The sequence below is a fragment of the Plecotus auritus genome (genome assembly GCF_963455305.1).
Source record: "Plecotus auritus genome assembly, chromosome: 7".
NCBI lineage: Eukaryota > Metazoa > Chordata > Mammalia > Chiroptera > Vespertilionidae > Plecotus > Plecotus auritus.
Genome location: NC_137774.1, coordinates 68,514,455 through 68,538,422, shown reverse-complemented (window position 1 = coordinate 68,538,422; position 23,968 = coordinate 68,514,455). Strand labels below are relative to the sequence as shown.

The 23,968-nt window shown below is 48.0% G+C and overlaps 1 protein-coding gene across 5 annotated transcripts in view; it reads left to right on the top strand.

Annotated features, from left to right (window-relative positions):
• The window catches only part of KATNIP (katanin interacting protein), a 236,131-nt gene that overhangs the window by 51,265 nt on the left and 160,898 nt on the right, over positions 1-23,968 (top strand). The gene's annotated exons all lie outside the window — the stretch shown is intronic.

Sequence of the window (23,968 nt, the reverse complement as noted above, 5' to 3'; positions counted from 1 at the left end):
TCTCATTCTTGAGAGGAAATCTACAAAATATTATGGCCATTCTTGAAACCTACCATTCTGAACCCATCTGCTCTGTGCCAGGTACCAGCTGGAACTAAGGCATGGGTGAGGCAGTCCTTGATCTCAGGATGTGCAACAGATCATTAGAATACAGAAAGTGCCAATATAGTGAGAGAAGGGCAAAGAAAGTAGAATTTCAGTACACAAAGGGGGTCACCTAACTGCCAGTGATGATTAAGAAAGGCTGTGCAGAGAAGCCGATGTGTAGGCTGCCTCCTAAAGGCTGAGTAGGAGACTTCTAGGCCAAGTAAAAGCCACGGTCAAAGTCACAGAGACACGAATAGGAAAGCGGCAAGGTCATTGAGCCTGAGATGGGAAGTGGTGCAAGGACTCACAGGTTACAACACAGGGAGGTCTCAAACTCATGGGAGTTAAAATTTGAGTCTTAATAGTGGCATATGGGTGCAGGGGTATGAAGGATATCAACCAATCCTGAAATTCATGAACACTTGGGTATTAACATTCTTGATTGTAAAGTGACACAGTTCTAAGGGAATTTCTCAGGCTCAGCTGGGCCCAGAGGCTCAAAAATGGCCACAGGACTTGGTCTTTCTCTTAGTATGCTGTGGCTCTGCTTCCTCTGTGCTGGCCTCCCCCTCAGCCAGCTCTGAGGAGGCAGGTTGGGTTTGGATGCCCCATTTACTTTGTTGTGACTTTCATCCTCTCCTGCTTTTCTCAGCTGCAGCCAGAACAGCCAGTGTGGGTTTTCTTCTTATTCAATCAACCTGCCTGGACTGAGGGCTGGGACATAACTTGGGAAGTTTGATGCTGCTGGAATGATCTAAATAAATGTCAGCTCCAGAGGGCAATCTTGATGCTGAACAAGGGTGGATTTTCCTGCTCCTCTCTGGTAGGGAGGTTTCTCTGGGAGCAGGTGTAGGTGTGCCTATCTCCTGCAAAGAATGGGAGTGAGCTCAGGCCTGCACGCACCTGGTCTTCTTCTTCGAAGTGACCGAGGATGGTGACCAGCCCTGCTCAGCCAGGAATGAATGGTGTAAACCTAACTGATATCTTAGGTTACAGAACAACAGCATCCCATTCATCCACATTAGGAAGTTAGCAGGGAACCCAGGAAGCAGGGAGCAGATAACCAGTGGAAACACTCTCCCTCCCCGCTCTCCCTGACAGCAGGACCCCCCTAATTGCCACTTTCCCGGCTACTCCCATCACGGCAGTTGCCTGAGAGCATTTCAGATCACACTCCTCTTCTGAAAGTGAGGGAAAATAGAGAATGGGGTTGTTTATCACAATATCCAACTTCCACGCTGAAAGATATTTATGGTAAGATGGCTTGGGCCCTCTGAAAAAGAGGGTGCTGACTCTCTAATAGGGCTTTTTCTTGGTCAGAAAAACAAGAGAAAGAAATCAATGCCAAGCTGCCAGGATGTTCATCCTGATATGTCATAACAGGCCTTTTCCATCCACCTCCTCTTTCTGCATCCCCCTCCCCCCTGCACCTCCCCAGTCTGTGGAATCTGCACCTCCTGATGCGCTGTGCCTTACACAGGATGCCAGGTATAGACAAGCTCTGTCCCCATGAAAGATGAGAAGACATGCTGGTGAGAACAGGTAGATGACATATGGCGTGTTTCTTGGGTGGTGAAGTTACACGGGCCTCCTCACACCTTGGCCAGAGAACACGTGGTTTCCATGGGTATTTCTCTGAGTGTTCAAGGGCCAACACGGCAAAGGGAGGATGGGCAGCTGTTCTCAGTGAGCTTGCCAGGCCCAATTCAGCCCAAAGATTGTTTTATTTGGCCCATACTCTATTACAATTTTTTAGAATTAGGTGTCCACATTTAGTAAAAATTGAAGATTTCACGTAAAAATGCACACTTCTGGCTTCTTTGGAAAAGTGGAGACTGACAACAGATCCTTGTTCCTATATGGCAACAACAGGCCATTGCTGCAATTGGGGATGTGCCCCTTTCAGGAGAGCCCTCCAGGCTGCCTCCCTGCCCCCATCTCTGCTCCACAGCAAACGGGTTTCAGCAGCTGCATTGCAGGCCCCATGCTGAGTGCTTAATGGCAGTGGTTCACAAACATTGCTGCGCAGCAGAATCACCCGGAGCTTTTATATACCCTGATATCCAGGCCTCCTTCCAAACCAGTTAAATCAGAATCTCTGGCAGTGTGATCCAGGCATCCGAGCCTTTTAATTTCCCCAAGTGGTTGTGATGGGAAGCAGGGTTCACAGGGGGTGTGCAGGGAAGCACCCTGGGTGCTGGAGGACTCCCCTTTTCAAGGCCTGGCTGGAGGACTCCCCTTTTCAAGCCCTCCTCTCCCCTCCCTCCCTCTCTTCCTCTCAGCCCTCTCTCAGACTTACACAGACACAAATCAAAGGAAAGGATGGCAGACATCATAGAGGAGACTGAGGGTGCCAGGGGAGGGAGAGAAGACTTCCTGGAAGAGGCATCTTGAACTGAGGCTTCAGAAGGGTTAGAAGCATTTCTGAAAAATGTCTCTGATGGTAGGCTTCAAGTCGGTAGATACTTCCATGTAGCTGGTAAAAGTATTCTCCACAAGTATTCATGGTTCCTGCCTGTGGAGATTATATAGTGTTTATGGCCCTTAGTCATGAATTATTAATGATTTTGAAATTGTGGCCATTGTAGTTTACTCAGAAATCGTTAGGAAGTAATTTTATCATGCAGTGTTTTTAAAGGAAAGGAAACCACAGAGGAGAAAGAAATCTTTATTTATCACCCCCCTGCCCAGTGTTCACACTGGTGCCCAACAGCACCGGGGCTTGTGGGTACGGCACTGGGAACACATCCTCCTACTGCACAGAGGTGACTGTGAATTAGTACCCACCAGGTGCTTCTGCAGCAAAGCCCAGTCATGTGACCTTGGATGAGTCTCTTGACCCCCTCTCCTCATTTGATAATACCCACTTTGGCGACTGGTTTGCAGCATAAAGGCTGCAGTGTTCTGAAGCACCTGGTGTAGTGCCTGACCCATAGTAGGCATTCCATAATGTTAGTTACATAATGTTGATCATTCCTTATAATGTCTAGTATTTAACTGAGAGAGCCATGCCCTTGGATGAGAGGAAGGGAGAGGGAGAGAGAGATAGAAACATCAATGATGAGAGAGAATCCTTGATCCGCTGGCTGCCTCCTGCACACCCGCTTCTGGGGATCGGGCCCACAACCCAGGGATGTGCCCTGACTGGGAATTGAACCGTGATCTCCTAGTTCATAGGTTGATGCTCAAGCATTGAGGGGCACAACTGCACTTCTTACTGAAGGGGCCTCCCTTGCTTCAGCGCCCCCAGGCAAGTGAGCTCTGTTCTGCCTCGCCCCCCGCCCTCCGCACCGCCCCCCCGCCCCCCCCCCCCCCCCGCTCCCGCCCGTGTCCCCCGCAACCTCTCTCAGAGGACTGCCTTCTTTTGTAACTGATTGGAGGTGCGGGAAAAACCTCTTGACAGAACACTCATCTACTGGGTGCACTCCATAGAGGACTGAGAAAGTCATTTAACTCAACCACCTAGGAGAGATTTAGCTTTCCTTTTGCATGCACACACATGCACGCACATGCATACACGTGCACACACATGTGCATGTATAAACACTTTCTGCTATTAAGCAGAGACTCCTTTCAGATCTGCCAAATGAAATAGGAGATTGGGATCTTGGCAACACAGCCGAGGAGGGAGTCCAGGATCCAGGGATGGGGAGACCTGGACAGCTGACTGTGTGCCAGCTTGGACACGCCTCTGCTCCCATTTCATCTCTGCACCTTGTTGTCTTGATGCACCTCTCTAATAGTTGTTCCTTTTCCAGTCCAGAGGCCAGAGAGAGAGTCTGATCTATCTGGCTAATCAATACTAAAGGGCATTCAGAGGGCTTCTGACACCAGCCCCCCACCCAGTTTCCCTCACCTGTCCAAATTTCAAATGATGGTCTCGGAAACTGAAGCATGGCGAAAATGAGGCTTTAATACACTCTCGAGAGTGGACGTCCATTGTACAGGCTCACACGTGGGTCAGGGAACACAGCCTATTTACTTAGCCCCTCCTCCGGTTCCTCACTGGCTGAGTACTACGAGATCACCCATTTCCTCATATGTCACCTAGGTCTTGCTGTCTCTCATTGGGCCATTTAAAAAAATTGGGCTGAGGCCTTTCTAGCTGACTCCACCTCCCCTGTCTAGCTGAGGCAGACCCCTGGGACGGGGGCGGGGAGGCGGGGGGGGGGGGGGACGGGGGCGGGGGGGATGGTTTCCACCATAATGCTAGCCCATGTGCAGTTCTTTGTTCCTACATCCTCTTCCCTCCTCCCCACATTCTGCTTGCCCTGGGGAAATTCAGCAAATTCCATCAGAAGCTGACCATGCTTTAGTGGATCACAGAGGTCCATTTCTTACACCTCTCAATAGGCAACTGCTGTAATCAAATTTTTGTGTGTCCTTCCAGAAATATTCTATGCAGACCATACCTACCTTCTCTGCCCCAGCCCCCTCTTATGTCTTAGAGGGCATTCCATAGCAGGACACATGCACAGACTTCATTCTTCTTTATGACTGCATAGTACTCTGTTGTGAATGCATAGGAACATAATCCTTTATTTGAAACCTTTGGGGCCAAATAAAGTTATAAAGTAATACCATCCCAGTATAGCCTGGAACAGCACTCTGTAATCAAATGCATTAATGTATCTGTAGGAAAATATGAATATTCATACTAAGTGGGATAAAAAAAAAAAAAGGCCATAAATTTCCTGTCAGTCCCGATCCAGTTTTGTTGCTAAGTAATTGCATATAAGGGATTGCCCATGAATATATTGCTGGTTCCCAGTGGTGACTGTCTAGGCTATTAATGGTCTTTGGCTACTGTAAGAGCACTTTAAAGACGATCCTAGAGCAGACATCTCTGTGCATATATGCAGGAAGAGTCAAAGGTTAAATTCTTAAGAGCAGAAATTAATGGATCAAAGGGCATGTGCTGTTTTAATATTGATGTTTCTATTTTGTCTCCTAATAGTGCACGAGAGGGGCAGAGCTTTCTGTCCAGGCCCCCTTGTAGAATCTTGGCCAGATTCAAGTGGGGCTGCCCTTGGCTGAGGTACACACACCAGAGCCATTCGTCCGCCACCCCGTTGTTCCCTAATCCACTTTTCTGAGCAGGGAGTGGAGCAGGGCACTGTCCTGAGAAGGACTGGGGGCTTGTCCAGCACCTTGTTTCTGTAAACCATCCCTCAAGGGGCCCTCAGCTCTGAGCATGTGGCTAATTGCAGAGGGCGGGGCAGGGGGAACCTGGCGACTTACCGTAAGTTTCAGAGTCCACTAACATGCAAGCAGGGAGCCTGTCCCTTTCCTTAGCACAGTTCTCTGCATTCTTGTCACTTCAGCCTTCTGGGGAGTCAGGAGCTGCTTCTTCCATATTTAAAGATCTCAACTGCTTTGTTTAAAAATTTAAATAGAAAGGAGGAGAGAGGGAAAGACAGTGCAAGCTGGTGGTGCTGCATTACAAGGACCTGCCTGATATGACAGCTGACGTTCCACATCTGCACTTTTCCTTTTACTTCACATTTCTGGCAGAGAAGAATTAAATCCATTTTACATCCAACTGCCAAATGCGTTCCCAGTTGTAAAGTTAGTGTTGTCAGTCTTTCTGCTTCTTGAGTCTTGGTCTCTGTAGCTTTGAGCGTTTGGAGTGTGGGGGTCCTGGTAACATTGACAACTGATTGCTGCAGGGCGAATAAGTCACATGGCAGGGTTAGAAGCTGTGCAGCAAAGCAGTTGAGCCTGGAACCCTGGAACCAAACAGTCTGGGTCCTAGGCCAGTGTCCTCACTCAGGAGCGTTGCCTATTCTGTCTGTGGCTCGAAGTCCTCTTGCAGAGAGTAGGGGTACTACCTACGGAGCCTGCATCGCAGAAGCTTGTGGGAAGAACTCAGTGAGTTAATATGCATGAAGTGCTTAGTATGGCAATGGCACATACTAGCTGCTCAATAATGATGAACACTGTAATTTAGAACTGGCAAGGTTAGAATAGCCTGCTTAAAAAGCTAATACCTTCAGAGTCAGAGGTGGGCGAGAAGTCTTTCCAAGAAAAGCGGGACATGAACTGGGCTGATGAAACAGTATATAAGCCCTCCCATCAGAATAACTTGCCCCCAAATCACCAGCCTACTCCAGGCTGCAGCCAGGCTGGGAGCTGCAGAATGCTGTGGGCAGATATAACCCCATCACCTGAGCTGTACAACAGCAAGGCCAAGACGCCAGCCATGAAGCAAAAACCACCAATTTCTGATAAAATGCCAGGAAGGAGATTGACATGCCTAAAACCTTCCTGGTATCAGCTTAGCTTCCAACACAAAATTAAACTCTAGGAAAAACCCCGATCAGAGAGCTCCAATTTGGGACCAGAAAGAGATAATTTTGACAGCTTTTCCTTCCCAAGCCTGTTTTGGCTCAGCAGTGTGCCCTTCAACAGAGCATCATCAGAGTTTCCTGTATCCTTGAATCTTAGGCATGAAATTGCATTTAAAGTGTCACCCTTTATCTCCCCACCCCCAAAATCACTTTATGGAATACAGTGAAAAGAGAATGATACTATCTGAGAAAAGGAGGTTCCTGTGGATTACTTGTGAAAGATATGTCTCCTGGGTGAAAGTGGGCCTGTGAGAACTGCCCCTGAGGCTGGGACACCTCTGCAGGAGACCGGCCAGGGCCATGAGAGTCAGGCCATGTGAGATCCAGTCCCAAGTCACCACTGCTGAACTTTGCATACTCATGCTCCCCTCTTTGGGCTTCCATCACTTCGGTGGTCCCCATGTCTGACAAGAGCCAATGGTTCTGTGACTTCAGCTTCATTAGGGTCCATAAGCCTGTCTCTCAGACAGTTCAAGTGACAAAAGCCCTCCTCAACCAGCTGCAGTAAAGATGGGAAGGGTGGCCTCACCAGGACTGGTCCACAGCAGGCACAGCTGGATCAGGAGCTCTGACTCAGCACCCTCCACTCTGCCTTTTTCCATACGGGGCCACTCTCCAGCAGGCTGCTCTCACTTGGTGCCCGCTGGCCCCAGCAGCTCCAGGCTTCTGCACAGAGGCCATATAGCACCTGGGAGAAAGCACAGTCTCTGGAGCCACATGGCCTGGGTTTGAATCCTGGCTCATCAGTTACCCAAGTGCCTAACTGCCTCCGAGCCTCAGTTTCTGCATCCGTAGAATGGGGACAATAGTGGCACCTACATCATCAAGTTCTTTCTTTTTTTTTTTTTTAGCTTCTTAATAAATCTTTATTGTTCAGATTATTACAGGTGCTCCTCTTTTTTTTTTTCCCCCATAGCTCCCCTCCACCCGATTCCCCACCCTACCCCATGCCCTTACCCCCCCGCCACTGTCTTCATCCATAGGTGTAAGATTTTTGTCCAATCTCTTCCCGCACCCCTCACACCTCCTTCCCCCTGAGAATTGTCAGTCCACTCCCTTTCTATGTCCCTGATTCTATTATATTCCCCAGTCCATTCTGTTCTTCATATTTTCTATTCACTTGATTTTTAGATTCACTTGTTGGTAGGTATGTATTTGATGTCATTTTGTTGTTCATAATTTTTATCTTTACCTTTTTCTTCTTCTTCCTCTTCTTAAAGAACACCCTTCAGCATTTCATGTAATCCTGGTTTGGTGGTGATGAACTCCTTTAGCTTTTTCTTATCTGTGAAGCTCTTTATCTGACCTTCAACTCTGAATGATAGCTTTGCTGGGTAGAGTAATCTTGGTTGTAGGTTCTTGCTATTCATCACTTTGAATATTTCTTGCCACTCCCGACTGGGCTGCATAGTTTCTGTTGAGAAATCAGCTGACAGTCGTATGGGTGCTCCCTTGTAGGTAACTAACCGTTTTTCTCTTGCTGCTTTCAAGATTCTCTCTTTGTCTTTTGCCCTTGGCATTTTAATTATGATGTGTCTTGGTGTGGTCCTCTTTGGATTCCTCTTGTATGGGGTTCTGTGCGTTTCCTGAACTTGTAAGTCTATTTCTTTCACCAGGTAGGGAATGTTTTCTGTCATTATTTCTTCTAATAGGTTTTCATATTTTGCTCTCTCTCTTCTTCTGGCACCCCAAAAATTCGGATGTTGGTACGCTTAAAGTTGTCCCAGAGGCTCCTTACACTATCTTTATATTTTTGGATTCTTTTTTCTTTTTGTTTTTCTGGTTGGGTGTTTTTTGTTTCCTCACATTTCAGATCTTTGGTTTGATTCTTGGGGTATGTTGATCTACAGTTGAGTTTCTGTTTATTCTTTATTTCAGACAGTGTATGCTTAATTTCTGACTGGTCCTTTTCCATTTTTTTGGCATTCTCATTAAGATCCTTAAAGGTCTCACTAAGTTCCTCAGCGGTTTTTAGAAGATTCTTGAGTAACCTTATAAATGTGGTTCTGAACTCTATGTCGTCCAGTAGTTTGCTTTCCTCCATTTCTTTCATTCATGACATGTTTCTTTGTCTCCGCATTTTGTTGCTTCCCTGTGTTGATGGAGTGGCTTTGTGTGGTAGGTGGCCTATAGGGGCCAGTAGCTCAGCCTCCCCAATCACCTGAGGTGGATGCTCTTGGTACACCCCTTTGTGGGCTGAGTACAAAGTCTTGGTGTAGTTAAGCCTTGATTGCTGTTGGTACACTGGGAGGAATTGACTTCCAGGCCAATTGGCTGTGAGGACCCGCTGTGTCTATAATGGAAGAACTGCTGCGCTGGAGACACGCTTATGGTGCAGGACTTGTTTCAGTGGGGCTTTGGTGCTCACTGAGTCTGCCTCTTGAATGTGTCACTTATGGATGTGAGGAGTTGAAATCTGGTGTCTCACACTGACCACTAGGTACACTGGCTTCTGGATCTCCTATGGGGTGCAGGTCAGCTACTGTCTGAGGCCACCCAGCAGGCGCTACAGCGAGAACTACAGTTTTCTCCTCTTTGCTTGGGGTTTGGAGGTTTTGGAGCTGTCTGACCCAGGCTGCAAGTTTGCTAGGTTAAGCTGCGATAGGGCAGGCCATTCATATGCTAAAGCCGCTGCTTGGAGCTTGGGTGGGTTTGTAGGCTGTGCGGGGCGGGGTCTCAGGGTGTCACTAGGCTATGGCGTGGCAAATAGCGATGGCTGCCAGTTAGCCAGCTCTGCGTCTCCGACCACGTCCCTGTGTCCCACGCCCCAGTGCTGTAAACAGTTATTCCTGCGCGCAGCTCTGCAAGCAAGCCACCCTCACTTCCCGACCCGATGGCAGACAGTCCAGCTTCTCCCCGTAGGAGTTTGGGTCTCCCGCGTCTCCCCAGAAGCTGGATTTCAGAGTAATCGGGGGCTTGTCTCCCTTCGGGTTGAAAGAAGCAACGCCTGCCAAGAGCCCGGATAGCGCGCCTCCGTACCTCAGCTTTTCAGCGCTTGTGCACGTCTCAATGCTCTTTTCTCTTTCCTTCTAGTTGTAGAACGTCCACTCAGCCAGCTTTCCCGTGGTTCTGGGTGATAGACGTTTTGTCTTTTAGTTGTAGTTTTGAAATTGTTGTGCGAGGCAGCAGTTTAGGTGTTTACCTATGCCGCCATCTTGGATCCTCTCCGTCATCAAGTTCTTAGGGGTGCTCTGAACATTGCCTGACATGTAGTAAACCCTAAAGAGGTGATAGGAGCTGATTCTTCGTCTTCTCCTTCCTGTCATAATTCTCTCAGTGACTCCAGCAAGCTAAAGCAGCTCCCTCACTACAGGGTCAGCCAGGTGTTCGAATTGAGACTCCTGTCAGCCTTTGGCTGTATACCCACCTGAAGACAAGGCTGGGGTGGGGTCAACCCTGAATTAATTACACGGTAAGGAAGAGTTTTTCTCCCTAAGGACCACCGGGATCCTGTTACCAGAAGAAGGGAGGAAGGATAGTGGGCAGACAAAAGACAACAGCTGTCCACCACCCTGCCACTTTGTAGTGGGAGTGGTAAAACGGACAAGCAGCCCAGTTGTTAAAAAATGCTTTCTCGTCCATCCTACAAGACCCTGTGAGGTAAGCAATATTATCCTCACCTTGCAATGAGGAAATCTTGGCTCAGCTGTGAGGCCACCCGCCCCAGTTCTACAGTAAGTGCAGAGCTGCTGAACTGAAACTCCGTGCTCTGTGCACTGGTGCGCAATGGTGAGGAGGTGGATGGTTTTGGGAGGCAGCCGGGGGACCTTCGGGACACTCTTAACCATCCCCAGGCTCAGTTTCTTTATCTGTAAGATGGGAGTCAGCGGTCCTTTCTCCCCAGGTATCTGAAGATTCACTGAGGTTGGGGAGATAAACACAAGCCCAGCCCCTCTCGGGACTATGTGGATTCTTATACAGGTCACTTTCCCTCTTCTATTGTTCAGAGCTCCACGGGGGAAGGGGGACCCTGTATTCCTGGGACCACAGGGTTGGGCAGGTGAATAAGAGGCCGGGGCAATGGCCACCAGATAAACGATAGCTTCAGTTTCCTCACCTGAGAAACCAAGACAGGTTGATATTCACTTTCACCCGCTAAATGCAGTTAGTGATGGCTGAATTCTGATTAGAAGCCTCTGAAGCGATTATAGGCTCCTCCTCGCCCCCCATTATATAATTCAGAACAAAAACTCTGAAGTAAGTGTAAGGAAGTTTAGTAAATCCTGAAGTTATTTTTCTGGATGACTACTTTGATACTTTTTTTTTTCTTTTAAAGAAACCTAAACTCTTTCAAAAAATATTCTTTGGGCTGCTTGTGCTTTGTTGGTGCCCTGGGAGAAGGCTTCACACTTGGGAGATGGAATGGCAAGAGTGGTCAAGGGCAGGGGAAGGGTCCAGGTAGACTGTCTGGGTTGCATCCTGACTCTACTACTTAATAGCTGTGTGGTCTTTGGCAAGTTACATAACCTCTCTGGGCCTCAGTTTCTTTGTCTGAAGAATAGAGCTGAAAATATAATACCTCTTCATGGGGTTATTGAGATAGTTAAAGAATAATACATATAAAATATTAGAACCATACCTGTAAGTGCTGTTTAAGCATATGCCATTATTATTCATCAAATCCTGCCACTGGGTCCTGCCCACTCCATGTTCCATCACCTGGTATAGCTGGGGGAGGCAGGGTCGGTGTCATTCACACCAGGAGGCACCCATCTCAGTGGGGCCTGCATCAGACCTTTTTCATCTCTTTCTGATTCCAGAACTAATGCATGCTGAGTGTAGAGAAATTGGAAAACACAGGAATGTGAAAAAATTAGTCATTATTGTACCACCTAGATCATCACTATCACTTGTTTTAATATTTTCTTCTAGCTTTTTTTTAAATGCAACTACATATATTTCAGAATTAGGATTCACAGAGTAAGTACTTTTTTTTTATTAAATCTATCTATGAGAGTCATTCATATTTTTAAAAGTATCATTTGTTTATTTTTGTTGTTGTTAATCTTCACTTGAGGATTTTTTTTACTGACTAAAAAAAAATTTTGTTGTTGATTTTTTTTAGAGAGAGAGGAAGGGAGAGGGAGAGAGAAACACTGATGCCCTCTGCGTGCCCCCTACTGGAGATTGAGCTCCCAACGTGCCCTGACCAGGAATTGAACAGAGATCTCCTCGTTCATGGGTGTATGCTAAACTACTGAGCCATACCGGCCAGGCAATTTATTCTTTATCAGTGGTATAGACCTTCAATTATTTTTATATTAGAAAAATTAAATTATAAAATAGTTTGAATTCATTGTCTTTGAAAGTTTCTAGTTTGTGCATTGAATACAAATTCCCCTTCAAATTTACTCCAGTCTCAATCTCATTCCTCTCCCTAGAAATAACCAGTTATCAACTGGATCTTCATCTTCCTAGACCAGGGGTGGGCAAACTTTTTGACTCGAGGGCCACAATGGGTTCTTAAACTGGACCGGAGGGCCGGAACAAAAGCATGGATGGAGTGTTTGTGTGAACTAATATAAATTCAAAGAAAAGGAGCGGAGGGGAGAGCAAGAGAACCCTCCAATCTTTCGGCTCCGCGGGCCGGATAGAACAGCCGAACGGGCCGTAGTTTGCCCACGGCTGTCCTAGACCTTTTTCCATTTGTACAATTCTATTCATTGCTTCAATTGAGAGTGCGTTTGGCTGCAATTAACAGAAAACCCAATTAATAATGGCCTAGACCAGGGGTCAGCAAGCTTTTCCTGTAGAGGGACAGACAATACATATTTTAGGCTTTGGGAGCCGTACTCTCTCTGTCACAACTACTCAACTCTGCTGTTGTAGCACGAAAGCAGCCATAGTCAATATTTGAATGATTGTGTCTGTGTTCCAATAAAACTTTATTTACCAAAATAGGCAGTGATTTGCTGACCTTTGGCTTAAAAATAGGGATTTTTTTTTGGCCCATGTGGTAAGAAATCTGGAAATAGCTTCATAAGAAAAACCTAACATTTTACAAATCCTACCAAAAATATATGAGAATGCCTGACTCCGTGAAGCTTGGATATTAACAGGCTTTTATATTTTTGCCAGTACTCTGTTCTTATTCCTGTGTTTTGGGTAAATGCTTCTGCCTGATCTTCCAGCTCACCGATTTTCTCTATATCTATATTCTGCTATTTGGTGTCTTTTAATTTTTCTATTCTGGTGATAAAATCTTTAAAAATATTTTTATTGATTTCAAAGAGGAAGGAGAGAGAGAGAGAGAGAGAGAGAGAGAGAGAGAGAGACATCAATGAGAGAGAATTGGCTGCCTCCTGCACGTCCCCTACTGGGGATTGAGCCCACAACCCAGGCATGTGCCCTGACCAGAAATTTAACCTATAACTTCCTGGTTCATAGATTGATGCTCAACCACTGAGCCACAGCTGCCGGGTGATGATTAAATTTTTTATTTATTATTTCTAATTAATTCTTTCCCATAATAGGCTATTCTTGTTTGAGGGAGTCAGTGTCCTCTCTTATCCCTCTGAGAAACATATTTTAAATATCTGTGCTTGCATTGTTGTCTCTGTTTCTTTGATTGTTAGTTCTGTTAGTTGAGTTGGTCCCTCTCTTTCATGGTGTGAGTTTTCCTGGTGTGTTTAGTAATTTGTAAATATGTTCTCTTCCATGTACTGTGATCTCCTGTTTTCTTCTCTGTCGATGCTGTTTCTTTTCACTCTAATTTGCTGCCAGGGACTGTGGGCAGAGGGATGGAACTTGCTGCAAGAAGGATGGTGCTTATAGTTTGTCTTCTGAGCATAGGATCTCCCATTGGCTTCTGGATAAGTTTGGCCTTTCTGACCCAGAGACCCCCAGTCACATCTCCTACTAGCTGTGTGGATTAAAGGGCCACCTTCTGCTGTCTCTGTGGGAGTCATCAATCAACCTCTGACATTTGACCTCAGATGCTCTCCTCCCCCTGGAGAATGTGTCCACTGTAGGTTTGGAGCAGCCCAAGACCACCTTCCCTTTTTACAGCACTCTTCCGGACTTCTGACGTGGCCTGTTTCTTTTCATTCATCCAGTTCTGTCTGCATCCATTTCTCAGGGATTTCTCACCATTTGTAATCTGCCGATGGCACCCTCCCTATTTTTCCGTGCTCTATGGATTTTATTTTTTATTTATTTTTATATATTTTTTATTTTTATGTCTTTTTTTATTTTTTTATTTAATAAATTTTTATTGTTCAGATTATTACAATTGTTTATCCTTTTTCCTCCCATAGCTCCCCTCCACCCAGTTCCCACCCCACCCTTTGCCCTTACCTCTCCCAACACTGTCCTCATCCATAGGTGTACGATTTTTGTCCAGTCTCTTCCTGCACCCCCGATGCCTCTTTCCCCCTGAGAATTATCAGTCCACTCCCTTTCTATGGCCCTGATTCTATTATATTCACCAGTTTATTCTGTTCCTCAGATTTTTAATTCACTTGATTTTTAGGTTCACTTATTGATAGATATGTATTTGTTGTTCATAATTTTTCTCTTTACTTTTTTCTTCTTCCTCTTCTTAAAGAATACCTTTCAGCATTTCATATAATACTGGTTTGGTGGTGATGAACTCCTTTAGCCTTTTCTTATCTGTGAAGCTCTTTATCTGACCTTCCATTCTGAATGATAACTTTGCTGGATAGAGTAATCTTGGTTGTAGGTTCTTGCTATTCATCACTTTGAAAATTTCTTGCCACTCCCACTGGCCTGCATAGTTTCTGTTGAGAAATCAGCTGACAATCGTATGGGTGCTCCCTTGTAGGTAATTAACTGTTTTTCTCTTGCTGCTTTTAATATTCTCTCCTTGTCTTTTGCTCTTGGCATTTTAATTATGATGTGTCTTGGTGTGGTCCTCTTTGGATTCCTTTTGTTTGGGGTTCTGTGCGCTTCCTGGACTTGTAAGTCTATTTCTTTCACCAGGTGGGGGAAGTTTTCAGTCATTATTTCTTCAAATAGGTTTTCAGTATCTTGCTCTCTCTCTTCTTCAGGCACCCCCATAATTCTGATGTTGGTACGCTTGAAGTTGTCCCAGAGGCTTCTTACACTCTCTTCAACTTTTTGGATTCTTTTTTCTTTCTTTTGCTTTTCCGGTTGAGTGTTTTTTGCTTCTTTGTATTTCAAATCTTTGACTTGATTCTTGCATTCCTCTAGTCTGCTGTTGGGTCTCTGTATAATATTTTTTATTTCAGTCAGTGTATGTTTAATTTCTAGTTGGTCCTTTTTCATATCTTCGAGGGTCTCGTTATATTTATCGGCCTTTTCTAGGATATTCTTGAAAAGCCTTATAACCGTGGTTTTGAATTCTATACCCAGTCATTTGTTTTCCTTCATTTCTTTCATTTGTGACCTGTTTCTTCGTCTCCCCATTTTTCACTGCTTCTCTGAGTTGATAGAGTGGCTTTGTGTGCTAGGTTTCCTATATGGCCCAGTGGGTCGGCCTCCCCAGTTAACCTGATGTGGACACTCTTGGTGCATCCCTTTGTGGACTGTGTGTACAGCCTTGTTGTAGTTAAGTCTTGATTGTTGTTGGTCTCACTGGGAGGAATTGACCTGCAGGCCAGTTGGCTGTGAGGATCAGCTGTGTCTACACTGGGAGATTTTTGGTGCTGGAGACATCCTTTTAGGATTAGCCTTGCCAGATTGCAAAAGCCTCTGTGCTCAGCTTGGAAGGATTGTAGACTCAGGGCGGAGCAGACAGTCTTGGCTTCCCGTCAGCCCTGCCCTTGCGCGCGAGTCTCCAGACCTCTGCCTTCCGCGGTTCCCAAGTTTCCGCCTTACAGTCCAGATTTCCCCGTAAGAGCGTGGGTCCCCAGGGGCTCGCCTGGAACTGTGGTTCAATGCAGTCGGAACTGGGGTTCAGTGCAGTCACGAGCTTCCGACTCCCTTCCGCTAGGGATAGCCTGTGGTAACCTCCGCAGTCAGTCTTTGTGCACACTCGCGCCTCCAGACCCCTGCCGCCGCGGCTCCCCTGAGTCTCCGAGTTTCCGAGTCTCCGGGTGCCTTTCTCTCTACCTGACAGTCCAAACTCCTCCTGTATGAACCTGGGTCCACAGGGTTTCACCCGGAACTGAGGTTCAGTGCATTCGGAACTGAGGTTCAGTGCATTCGGGGGCTTCCTTCCCCCTCCCTCTAGAGAAAGCCAGCCAGGCACTCCGCCGCCCTTCCTCTCTGCACGCGTTTCTCTGTACCTCAGCTCTTTTCCGCTCCTTCTCCGTGAGCTTTCCTCTTTCCTTCTAGTTGTAGAATTTCCACTCAGCCAGCTTTCCTGTGGTTCTGGATGGTGTTTGTTCTGTCTTTTAGTTGTAGTTTTGAAATTGTTGTGCGGGGCAGCAGTTTAGGTGCTTACCTATGCCACCATCTTGGTTTCTCTCTGCTCTATGGATTTTAAATGGTGTCATTCCTGTGGACTTGGAAAGGAGAGGCTGATGTGTGTACTTGCTCTTGTTCTTCCCAACTTGAATCCGTCTCTAGGTGACTTCTTGTTAGAGTTGCCACCTTCCTGGTGAAGTTCATTTTTCTCTAAAAATACACTGTGTCAGAACCAAACTGAATATTCCAACTATGAATTGATCAATGTAGGATATAAGGAAGGGTGTACTTTCTAAAAGAACTGGGTTCAAATACTAACTGCTTTCTACTGCCTCGGTCAAGTCCCTTCACTTATCTAAGCCTCAGCTTTCTCACCTGTCCAGCCAGTGGGATCCTAACACCTAGCCCATAGACTAGTGGGAGTATCAACTGAAATAGTGTGCTGAGTGTTTAATATGGGGCCTGCCATACAGTAGGTGCTAAAACATATTAGTTCCCCTCCACTCTCTATTCTGGCAAAATTTCTAACATACTCACTGTGTGTGCTGTGGGGTGGGAGTGTTTGGCAACCACACCACGCCCTGTTAGCCCACACTGAGCACATTAACTAAAAACCCTGCCTTTGTCTCATGGACTTTCTCAAGCCAGACTTTCCTTCCAGAGCCTCTCCTTGTACAGGACCTTTACCTCGGCTGGGATGCATTTTATCAAGCTGTTTTCATCTGTCTCTAGCCTGTAGCAGGTGATCTAAACCCAGATTTCGTCATTCAGTTTATTCTGTGTGACTCCTGTCTGAATGTCATCCACAGAATTAATAAACAGCCTTTCACAGCCAGATCCAGCCATTGATAAAATTATGGCCTGGGATGGGATCAAAGACAGAACTATGGCATGCCACCCTTTGGGGGAAGAGTTATTTAGATGACTGGGCAAGGTGATTAATTTGTGCAGTTCCTGTAATAGCATGTCCTTGTGGCTTGATTCTAATGATGCTATTAGCAACCATGGGTTGGGTATTTTTTACTATAGGCCAGGCACTGAGGTAAGCGGTTTTCATATATTAGTTCTATTTCCCATAACAGTTCAAAGTAAGTATTTGTATTACGTAGGACAGTTAAACAAACACAACCTCAATCCACTTTAGTAGAAGAGGGACTATGTTACTTCATTAGAAAGCTCTAAGAGTGGGTGCTTCAGAGAATTCAAGGGCAGTGATGCGTCTGGGTGTCAACATGTCAAGAATGGTTTGAAGATGGTGAACCAGTGCTGGGGTCCTCAGCGGTCCCAGAAAGTCCTCTCTCTGGCTCTTACCTCTATGCCTGTCAGCATCTGTGTCACTCTCACTTGGCATAAACCCGCTTTCTCTGTTTCTCAGTTCTCCTGGCAGAAAATCATCCCACCAGCAACTACCGAGTTCATGTTCCTCCTTTCAAGAGAATAGTCAGATCTTCCTGAACCTTTTAGTCCAAACTCCCCAGGATTGTTGGCCCTGCTTGGGTCAGGTGTCTGCTCCAGTCCAGCCACCTGTGGGCAGCGGTGAGACAGGAGTCTCAGTGCTTGACCTGTGGCCATAGGGCAGACTGATGCCCAGAGTCCAGCAGCACGTGTTATAAATGACGGGGAGGCTTGGAGCCACACAAGTAGTAAGTAGAGGAACCAGGACTTCTTCTCGGTTTTGCCTGATGCTGAAGCTCATGTTAGTCACGCCTCTGCTACTGGGCTGCATTGTCTCAGCGTGGCTTCTGTGGTGGTGTCGGTGAGGGCTGGACAGCATCTCAGGCCAGGAGCTCAAGGACCCACTGTGTGCCTTCACCTGGTACAGCCCAGACCAGGGCTTGGGGACCTTTGGGCCAGTTTGCTGATTTCTTTGGTGACTCCGCAGAGGCCTCGGCCCTGCCATCACAGCACTCCCGGCTTTGTGGAGGGCCCTGGTGGCACTTCAGGGGATAAGCACGGACTGGAGTCTAGTGAAGTTAGGTTTAGATTCCAGCTCTGTACTTGTTCACTGGCGACTCCGTGCCTCAGTTTCCACAACTGTAAAATGGAGATAATAATTCATGCTCTATCAGTCGTTGTGATGATTCATTGAGGAAAAACATGCCAACCCCATGTGGCCAGCTCCGAGGAATTGATTCTACCAATGGTGGGAGTTTATGAATTCTGAAACAGTGTGGAGGTACAGGAGTCAGAGGAGGAACTTCAACTCACCGGCAGGATAGGGAGTGGGAGGTGGATTGGCCCGGGTGTCAGGAGGAGGTGACATTGAAGCTAATGGATAGGTAAGGCCAGGCAGATAAACAGGTGCAGACACCTGAGCATATACCAGTTTGAGGGACCAGCAAGTAGTTCATTGTGATAGAAGCAAAAAGTATGTGTGGGAGCGAATGGGGGTCGCGGAGGCTGGTGATGCAGACGGGCCCCATAGAGAAAACGTCGTTGCTCATTCGGCAGTCAGTTAGCATATACCTTCAAGTACCTGCTGTGTGCCGGGCCTGCCCTGGCGCCTGGAGATTCCGCAGTTAACACAGCAGACAAATTTGCACTTTCTCGGAGCCATATCCTAGGGGTTAAAGGCAGACACTAAGCAGATAAGAAAATCATAAGGGTGTCAGAGGAAAAAATACAGCAGAGAAGGGGGGCTGGGAGTGCTGGGGGGCTGTTATGTTACATGGGCTCCTCAGGAGGCCTCACTGAGCCAGTGAGCAGAGGCAAGGAAGCAAGAGGAAGAGGGCATTTTGGCAGAAGGAACAGCAAGGACAAGAGTCCTTGAGGACATAGCCTGTGTGGCTGAATTATGGGGAATAAGGAGTAAGATGGTGGGAGGTGAGGACAGAGAGTAAAGCCAGGTCGGGTAAGGACTTGGGTTTTTGTCTGCGTGAGGCAGGAGCCATGGGAGCATGGGTGGGAGAGGGCCAGCCCAGAACCAATTTAGCAGTACCGTGTTCTCCCTCTGGCTATATGTGAGGGCAGAGCAGAGCCCTGTGGGCTGTTGCAGGACCCCCAGAGAAGGGGGTGACTGGCAGTGGGGGGAGCAGAGGAGGTGCCGGGTCCTGAGCATCGCCAGGGTAGAGCCACTTGCACTTGTGGGGCTGGATGTGGCTGGGAGAAAAAGAGAGGATCTGAGCAACCAGAAAGCCTTTGGTCATCCCTGAGATGGGAGAGAGGGTGGGAGCAGGTGTCGGAGGAAGATCAGGGCTTCAGCTTCAAACCTGCCAAGACCTGGAGCTGACAGCTGGGTGTGGGAACCTGGCTTGGGGGAAGCCTGTCCAGCTGGGTCTGTTTGGGATGTGGAGCCATGGATTTTTTTTCTTTTTTGAAAAGGGAGGTAGGGTAGGTGGAGGTCATTAGTTATACAGTAACACATGAAAACAGCTTCCTTAAGAAAATTATTTCTGACCTTCTAGATGAGGCTCAAGTCCCTTTTGCCAACTCCTACATCTCCCTGAGCCCATCTGCCCCTCCTGGAATGACTGTTGTCACGAGTTTGGCATGCACCCTTCCAGACCTTTCTCTGTGCATCTGTCTGCCCGAGTGTACCCATAAAATATATGTGGTATTTTGGAGTGTGTGTATTTTAACAGAATGAGGTCACAATGACTGTGTTGTTCTGTAACTTGATTTTGTAACATGTAACTTGCCTCACCTCCCTGAACTATATGAAGTCCATCCTGGGTGTTAAAGATAAACTAGGCCTTTGAAAAGAAAAAATCTCATTACAGCCAGATATGGACAGACCTAGGGTTATTTAGCCATTTTCCTGCCGGAGGCTTAGCATTTTGTACATTCCTCCTCGCGCACCTGTGTGCATCTTTCCAGGAGCGGAGTGGCTGGGTCAGAGGACATGGGAGCTATGTGGGGACTGCTTTTGTCTTGTTTTAGTGAATACTGCCACATTACTCCCCAAAGGGCCTCTGTCACCTCACTCGCCAGCCAGCTGTTGCAGGTTTTTAACGAGGGAAGCCAGGAGATCTGTGTCTTAGAGCAAATCCCAGTGGTGGGCTCTGGGTTGGAAGGAGCAAGCAGGAGACCGAGAGATGGTGGAATTTGTGGGCTGCTGTTCCGCTCTTAAGAACGCACATTCAGCGAGGACACAGGCTGCTCTAGGGGCTGGAAGAGACTCCCAACCCCTTCCCTTCCTCCTCAGCCTGAAGGAGGACCGCCTCCTGCAGCCTGCACCCGGCCTCTCCCCTGTCAGCCATGTTCTGTTCCTAGCCCTCCCCGCCAGCTGGAAGTCATCCCCTTTGGACAAACACGCCAGTGTAGACGTTGCAAAAACCGCTGTGTTTATTAGTGCAGACCACTCCTCTGGCACAGGGCCCGCATAGCATTCTCTGCCTGCCACGGTAATGATGCTCAAGGGCTGGTGCGCCACCAGGTCCTGATTGTCACCAGCCCGGGCCTGTTCCCAGGGTGGGAGGGCAGCCCCTTTCCGGAGGCAGAGCGAGTCCTACCCCCAGCTTCTCTCCCCAGAAACAGGCTAGTTCAGCCTCTTCCTACTCGGGGGAAAGGGAAGTTGCATCCTTAAAAAAGTCATGTCATCTTTTCTTTGTGTGAATTTCAGGTGGTGTTAACTTTGTGGCATGAAACGCCTCTGGGTGGCTCAGGGAGCTGGCTCTAGGGCAGCCGTGGGCAAACTACGGCCCGCGGGCCGGATCCGGCCCGTTCGGCTGTTCTATCCGGCCCGCGGAGCCGAAAGAGCAGAGGGTTCTCTTGCTCTCCCCTCCGCTCCTTTACTTTGAATTTATATTAGTTCACACAAACACTCCATCCATGCTTTTGTTCCGGCCCTCTGGTCCAGTTTAAAAACCCATTGTGGCCCTTGAGTCAAAAAGTTTGCCCACCCCTGCTCTAGGGTAATTGTGAGTTCAGATTTTGTACCATTATGATTAAAACCTCTGGATATTTCTAATCGATGTCATCTTAGTTACTAATATTTACTGAACATGCATTATACACCAGGCAGTGCTCTAATAATCATTTTATGTGTATAAGGTAGATACTTTTAATCATCATCCCCCTTTTTTTGCATTTTTTATTGAGATATAATTTACACAAAACAAAATTCACCATTTAAAAGTGTGCAGTTTAAACAGTATTTAGTATATTCACAATGCTGTGCAATCATCACCACTGTCTAATTCCAAAACATATCACCCAGATAGAAACCCTGATCCATTAGCAGCTGCTCTTCATTCCCCGGCAGCCACTCATCTACTTTCTGTCTCATGGATTTGCCGATTCTGGACATTTCATATAAATGGAGTCATATAATATGTAGCCTTTTGTGTCTGGCTTCTTTCACGTAGCAAAATGTTTCCAAGCTCATTCATACTGTGTGAGTGCTTCATTCCTTTTTATGACCAAAGAATATTCCATGGTATGGATATACCACACCCTGTTTATCCATTCATCCTTTGATGGACAGTTGGGTTGCTTCCACTTTTTGGCTGTTATGAACAATGCCACTAGGACATCAGTCCATTGTGGCAGTGGAGGAAACTCTGGCACTGGTACCTTCTTCCACTCACACCAGTAGGGCAGGATTCTTGCCCAGGCACCTGGCTCCACAGCTGAGTCCTGACAGTCGCCCTCGCTGCTCAGCTATTGATCGAAGACCCAGGAATTGAGGGCCGATGTCACATACCTCCATGGCAACCAGGTTTCAGAATTTAAAATTTGGGTCTGGCCCCGGCCGGAGTGGCTCAGTTGGTTGAGTGTCATCCTATACATCAGGAGGTCGTCAGTTCGATTCCTGGTCAGGGCACTTGCTTGGGTTGTGGGCTCATTCCCCAGGGCAGGGCATGCAGGGGGCAGCCAATTGCTGTTTCTTTCTTGCATCAGTGTTACTTTCTCAAATAAAGAAAAAAAAAATCGGGGTCTGTGGTCCAAGAAATTCATTGTACTTTGGGACTTGGGTCTGTCCATTTTGAATTCAGGACCACTGTGGGAAGTCCTGGCTGAGTCAGGATTGCCCATTCAGTTCAAAGTGCATTTATCGATGGCCTTTAGTATACTGAGACACAGCCCTGTCCAGGAGCTGTAGTCAAGGGGGAAAGACTTACTGTCTTGGTCCCCAGGAAGCCTGCTCTGGGCTGGAGACAGCCGGGCAGGAGGTTGACGGGGGAGGAGCCTTGCAGGAGGTGGATGGGGGAGGACTCTTCCACCATCTGTGGGGGTGGGGAAAGTAGGCTTGGGCAGAGGGAGGAGTTGAACTTCCATGCAGGCTGTGATGATCCCATAGGGAGCTCTGGGGATAGTGGCCCTTCAGAGGTGTTTCCAGCTGAGACAAGAAGCCTGGGTCTTTGTACCCTGGCATCAACCAGTTTCAGAAAGTAGGCATAAACAGGCTTTCTGGAAGGGACTCGGCTTTGAGCTGCCAGCCTCCACCACTCCCGGCAGCTGGGGTGTGAGTGACCTGGGCCTAGCTCAGGATCTACGACGCGTGCCTAGGCCTATGTCGAGGTGGCTTTGATAAGTGCCCCACCAGACAGCGGTCTGTGAGGGTGCTTCTGGACACAGCTGAGGGAGGGCGTCATGCAGTCTGGGGTGGGAGCAAGCAGGAAAGAAGGGGCATCTTACCAGTGTCATAAAATCTTGAACCGCAAACCTGTACATCCAACTGCCAGCTCCTGAGCTGCTCCTCTTGGTTGTGCCTCCGAGCCTCAACACAAGTGCCCCAAACAGACTCAGCCCTGCTTCTCCCCAGCCTTCACCTCTCTGAGAATGCCATCACCAACTGCCAGTTACACAGGCCAGAAACTCTGGGTTCATCCCCAATATCTCCCCTCCCTTGCCTCCTTTTTCCAGCCATTAGCAAGTCCTGTGCCTTCACCTTAAAAATATCTTCTCCCTGCCTCCTCCAGGTTCCGGCACCCCTTGTCTGAACATCTGCAGCCGCCTCCTACCTGCTCCCCAGTACTCGCTCTGGGCCACCTCCACTCTATTCCAGCGTCCACCCCCTACCCCACTAACCCAAAGTGGCTTCCCATGGGTCTGGGGTTAAGGAAAAGCGCCCTGCTGCAGCCCACGTGGCTTTGGTGGTCTGGCCCAGCCCCGTATCATCCCATGCTCCCCTTGCCCCTGGCTCCAGCCCTTGTCTCTCCTACTCTGCTCACTCTCATGTGCATCCATTTTGCTTCGAGCACACTCCCTTCTCTGCCCCTAAATTAACTTGTTTGATAGGAGGCACTCGGTAAACCCTAAAGGAGGTAGGAAGGAAAGGAGGGGAAGTGGGAGAGGAGGGAGAGAGGAAAGGACCACATCGACAGTGAGGGGCAGGGTGAGAGGGGACCAATCCTCATTTGATGGCAGGCACCTGTGCACTGTGTCACCACCCCAGCACAGGTACTTCCTCTTGGTGACACCTACCCCATGGCGTCGGAGTCATTGTCTTTCAGTGGCCTCCTCACTAAGTTCCTTGAGAACAGCGATCTTGTTTTCCTGCCTTCCTTTCCTCTTTCCTCCTTGTTCCTTCCTTTCCACAAGTACTTTGTAAGCTCCGGATGCTTGTCAGGCACTGGCCGGGGGCTGGGATACAGCAGTGGGAGTTAGCACAGCCCTGCTCCATGGGTCTGGCATCCCAGTGGGGAACCACCAACAAACAGATACTTTCAGAGAGTGAGGAGGCCAAGAGGCCTGGGGCAGTCAGAGAGGCCCTTGGAAGGGCCACACATGCCCAGAGGTGGGGAGACAGCAAGAGGAGGAAGGCGCATGGCTTCTCTGAGAAGCAGCCAGCAGGGCTACTGGGGCCAGGGGCCGGTGTGTGTGTGTGTGTGTGTGTGTGTGTGTGTGTGTGTGTGTGTGTAAATGTGGTCAGAGAGCGTGGTGGAGCCAGGTTGCATTCATCTTAGTCTGGCCCTTAGCTCAGTGCCCAATCCATAGGAGAAGCTCAGGAAATATTTGTGGAATAAATAGGAAGGGCCTGCTTGCCCCCGTGGAGAGGGAGAGTGTCCATTCAGGCCACCCAGCTTGTCCTTAGAGGGGAAAGTTCACTGCAATCCAGGGGGTGGAGGCAGAGGTGGAGGAGGTGAATGCCACCTCGGCTGCCTCTCCTCCCATCAGGCCAAGCGGCCGGTCCTGTGGGACTGAGAGGCTCTGACAGGTAACTGCAGCCCTAAATCAGTTTAGCGCCAGCCTGGGAGTGCGGAAGCCAGTATGCCTTCCTTCTCCTTACGAGTGAGAGGCTATTCATGCTTCATGTG